General features: G+C 35.0%; 2 non-coding genes across 2 annotated transcripts; one reads left to right on the forward strand and one right to left on the reverse strand.

Moving 5' to 3' along the window:
* Positions 1-228: 228 nt before the first annotated feature.
* On the forward strand, positions 229-334 carry LOC121222873 (small nucleolar RNA R71). The gene has a single exon (XR_005920243.1). It is a non-coding gene; the product is annotated as a small nucleolar RNA R71 (small nucleolar RNA).
* A 3,003-nt stretch (positions 335-3,337) lies between these two features.
* Positions 3,338-3,444, reverse strand: LOC121222760 (small nucleolar RNA R71). Its single transcript, XR_005920131.1, has one exon. It is a non-coding gene; the product is annotated as a small nucleolar RNA R71 (small nucleolar RNA).
* Between the last annotated feature and the right edge of the window lie 1,657 nt (positions 3,445-5,101).

Below are 5,101 nucleotides of genomic sequence, written 5' to 3' on the forward strand. Positions count from 1 at the left end.
GATGCGAGTGAAGTAAGAGCATCTACTTCATGTATTCCAGCGACTCATCTTCCTGACGCTGCTCGATTGGTTGGCCATTGATAACTATTACTGGAAATGCTCTCAATGATTTCATAAGTCTCATTATAAAAGTTAGAAAGGAGAGCACCATTAGCAGAAGTGTCCACTACCATCCTCGTGTGAGCATTGAGACCATTATAAAATGTCTCAAGTTGTATGCAACGTGGGATTCCGTGATGAGGGCACTTCCATAATAATTCTTTGTACCTTTCCCATGCCTTATACAATGACTCATCATCTATTTTTAGAAAGTAGTGATCTCGTTCCTCAACTTAGCATTCTTGCTAGGCGGGAAATACTTCATAAGGAATTTTTCTACTAACTCTTGCCATGTTGAAATTGAGTTTGGTGGTAATGAGTTCAACCAAGCTCGAGCTCTGTCCCTTAGTGAATATGGGAACAACTTCAATCGTAATGCATCTTCGGGCACTCTGGCTAACATGACTGGCTTCAACTCAAACCGTTGTCCCTCAATTTCGGGTCTTCTACTACCTGGATTAAGATCATGAAATACTGGCACGACATACTGTCACAAAGATCTATCCTTATCATCAGTAATAAGGATAGGATTTTTAGCATGGTTTTCTACGTTTCCTTGATTCAGATTTTCAAAGTTCATCTCTTCAGTCCTTCTCTGACTTGCTTGTCTTCTTTGCTGTCAAAAAGTTCATTCAATCTCAGGGTCTACAGGGAGTAAATCGATGATTTGGTCAATACTCATAAACACCTGAAATAATCACAGAAAAATTAACTAAGTTAAAATTTGAACAGAAAATAAACCAAAATGCAAAACTGACAACTTCACAAATAATGATTTTTTTAAAACACAGTCCCTAGCAACGGCGCCAAAATTTTGTAACGATGGAAATGTGCAAGTGTACACAATCACAAAAAGTAATAAAGTGACAAGTAAATGACGAGTTATCATACCCATTGGGACTGTGAAAAGAATTATTTATGAATGCTATTTAAAACACTTTTGTGAAGAAAAATATTTTGTTTGAACATACTCACCTACCAAAATCCATTTATCTCTTGACTATATCCCTATGTCAATTCAACCGATTAAACAAATCTTAATAGGAAAATATGTTATTGCACATACATACTTATTAAATCGAAATAATCTCTTGTACATATCCCTATGTCAATTCAAACAATTAACTCAATTTAATAAGCACATAAAAGACTATGTGAGGTAACAAAGTATCCTTACCTTGAAACAGTTTAATCACAATAATCTTGCAAGTTATGCAAGGCAAATGTATCGTCAGATACCATTGCTAATCTAATCCTCAGCTACCTTAGGTGATTAAACATGCACTGATTAAGTACTGTGTCCATTAATTATAATTTCAATCCATTTAAATAATTAATTCATTAGTTACCTAACAATTGTAATGCCAGAATAACTTAGTCATGATTCTACTTAATCAAGCATCTTACCCAGGCCTATAACAACATAAACACAATTTCAATAATTCTAACAAACGAAATGCAATCAACCTAACATGAATTAAATTCAAGCTAAATTGATTAAATTAACCATTCCAAAAACATAAATTTTCATAGATATGTTTAGCATAACAAAAATAGAAATTAAAGAGACAGGGAACAAGAATCAAATCTGATATTTTTTCGTGGCTTGATTAGTGCTCCATTCATCCTTCTCCATTGTCATCGTCGACCAAGGCTACTATGAACACTTAATTGCTACTCCAAATATCTGATGAATGCCCCTTTCCCAAGAGAAGAAATTGGTAAGAGAGCAAGGGAATTTTGAAACGGAAAGGAAGAGAGAAAGTGGAGAGAATAGAGGAATGATGTGAATGCTGGAGGTGTGTTTCTAAAATTAATAGCCTAAGGGGGTTCTTATAGCTGAGGAGGGCTGCTAAAAATAGCTAAAATTATCAGCCAAAGAGCCCTCCCTTGGCCGGCCACACATGTTGCAAGGTTGATAGTTTCAACTTTGCTAATTTAGGCTTGTGGCAAATCTATAAAACCACCAATAGTGGAGGGGTTTGAATGCAACTTGAGCAAGTCTTCAAGGGACTCTTTGCAAGCCTAAATAATTAGCTAATAAAATGATTTGGGTCAGCTCTTGGGACGGTTTTTTTGCTGTCCATTTCTTGGTCGGTTCGGTTTACTCGGTCTAATTCAACAGGACCTCTTTTTCATAATAATTAATAATAATTTATTAAACCAAATTAAATTGGATATAAATTAAAATTAATTATATTATGAATTAATACGTATAATTTTGGGCCGTCTTAGGCTGAAATTTAGTTAGTCTCGATACTTTAAATTGCTTCTTGATTTTGTGCTTCTAGTAGTGTCTACCGAGCCATTTTTCACCTTTTATGCAAATCTGTCGAAAATAACCAAAATTCATCAAAATTAAGTATAAAATTAACTAAAATTCAACATGTTCATATTTTTATCAAAATTGTATGACTTTAAGTTAAAAAGGGTATGTAAAAATGTCTAAATTTCCATGTTTCCACTTGCCTTAGTCGTATTTATAGTTAGTTTAGTGAAAATCAAGTTTTTGGATCCGTTTCTGGGGACTAAAATATTAGGAACACTTGATTTTTATTAATTTAGCCATTTATTTTTATTGCATTTTATTGTTGTTTTTAGTTTTATTTTTGTTTTCTAATTTTTTTCTTTTATTTGCTTCTGACAAGTTCTTTTAGTGTATGACTAGAAGAAACATGTCAGGACCTTTAGTATTTGATAGTGAAATTGAAAGTACAGCTCGCAGAAACCATAGAGAAGAAAGGCAAAGTCGATAGAATATAGTGGAAGAGCAAGAGGATGTTATTATTGTTACTTAGGAGATGGATGATAATCAGAATAATTAGCTTCCTCCTGTGGTTGCTGCGAATCCTGCAAATCCGAATCATGTTCCTCGTACTATGTATGATTATACCTAGTCTAATCTAACTGGGACTGAATCAAGTATTGTGTGACCCACCATTGCTATGAATAATTTTAAACTGAAGTCGAACACTATTCAGATGATTCAACGGTTTGTTCAGTTCGATGGTTTGCAAGAAGAAGATCCAAATACTCATTTGACTAATTTCTTGGAAGTCTGCTATACTTTTAAGATAAATGAAATTTCTGATGATGTCATTCACCTACGGTTGTTTCCTTCTCATTGATTAATAAAGCTAAACAGTGGTTGAAATCCCTACCACGAGGTTCGATCACCACATGGGACCAAATGACCAAAAAATTATTGTTGAAGTACTTTCCACCAACTAAGACAGCTAAGTTGAGGAATGATATCTCTTCCTTCGTGCAGATAGACTTAGAGATCCTATATGATGCATGAGGGAGGTATAAGGATTTATTAAGATGATGCCCTCACCATGGGTTACCTTTATGGCTACAGGTTCAAACCTTCTACAACGGTTTGAATCCCTTGACTAGGCAATTAATCGATGCAACAGTCGATGGTACCTTGAACAATAAGACACCTAAAGTGGCTTATGATATAGAAGAGATGTCACTGAATAATTATCAGTGGCAAGTCATGAGGAAGAAGCCTAATGGAGTAGTTGGTGTTTTCAATCTAGATGCAGTCACCACGTTATCAAATCAGGTAGAACAATTAAATAAGAAAATTAACGGTTTATGTGTTTCTACGCAGGTACATCTGGTGATGCAAGACAATGCAAATAAAGGAGGAATAAGTAATCCAGAATATTTGCCCTACGGTCATAGTACAGAGAACGAACAAATCAACTATATGGGTAATAATTCTAGGGCTCAGAATAATCCCTACAATAACACTTATAATGTAGGTTGGAGGAACCATCCCAATTTCTCTTGGGGTGGTTAAGGAAGTCAAAGACCACAACCCTCTCTAGGCTTCCAACAACCATCTTACCAGCAAGACAAGAAGTCAAACCTTGAAAAGATGTTAACGAAGTTTATCTCAGTGTCAAAAACTCATTTTCAAAACACTGAGGCAATACTTAAAAATTAGAAAGCATCAATTCAAAGGCTCGAGAACCAAATCAGTCAACTTGCAACGTTGATTTCAGAACGACCACAAGGTAGCTTGCCTAGCAACACTAAAACTAACCCAAGAGAGCAGCTTCATGCAATTACTATTCGAGATGAAGAAGGGTTAGTGAAATCTGAACCAGAACCGAGGCAAGAAAGTGTGGTAAGTAAAGGTAAGGTTGAGGTGAGCCAGAATGAACAAAATCCAAATGGTAAGAAATATAAATCTCGAGTACCATATCCTAACGCGACAAAGAAAGACCACATGAACGAAAAATTTGGTAAATTTCTTAAACTTCTTAAAAAGTTACATATTAACTTACCGTTTATTGAAGCTCTTTCGCAGATGCCCAATTCCCTTAAATTCTTAAAGGAACTTTTGGCAAACAAACGGAAGTTAGATGATTCATCGCACGTGGAGCTAAACACAGTTTGCTCAGCAATTTTGCAAAATAAGCTACCCAACAAATTGAAAGATCTAGAAAGTTTTACTATTCCTTGTTTAATTGGTAGTTTAAATGTGAATAATGGTTTAGCTAATTTAGGGGCTAGTATTAATGTCATGCCCTATAAAATGTTTAAACAATTAGGTCTTGGGAAACCAAAACAAACTAGGATGAGTATTCAATTGGTAGATAGAACCATTAGATTTCCTAGGGGTATTATTGAATATGTACTTGTGAAATTTGATAAATTCATATTCTCTATTGATTTTGTTGTTTTAGACATGGGTGAGGATAGTGACGTACCTTTAATTTTAGGACGACCATTTTTAGCAACTGACAGAACTATTATAGATGTTGGTACAGGTGAATTAATACTTCGTGTAGGTGACGAAACGATTACACTCCAAGCTCGTAATTCTGTTAAGACAGCTAGTGATTGAGATGATTATACGAGTTCTGTTAAATTTAGTAACCTTATGGCTCAAACTTCTTTGCAGGAAATCCCTAGGAAAAACGTGATGGAGCAACATTTCAGTCCATGCGACAAAAATAGAACGACTCATGAAAAACGAATGCTA

The sequence above is a fragment of the Gossypium hirsutum genome, chromosome D10, assembly GCF_007990345.1.
Source record: "Gossypium hirsutum isolate 1008001.06 chromosome D10, Gossypium_hirsutum_v2.1, whole genome shotgun sequence".
Taxonomy (NCBI): Eukaryota; Viridiplantae; Streptophyta; class Magnoliopsida; order Malvales; family Malvaceae; genus Gossypium; species Gossypium hirsutum.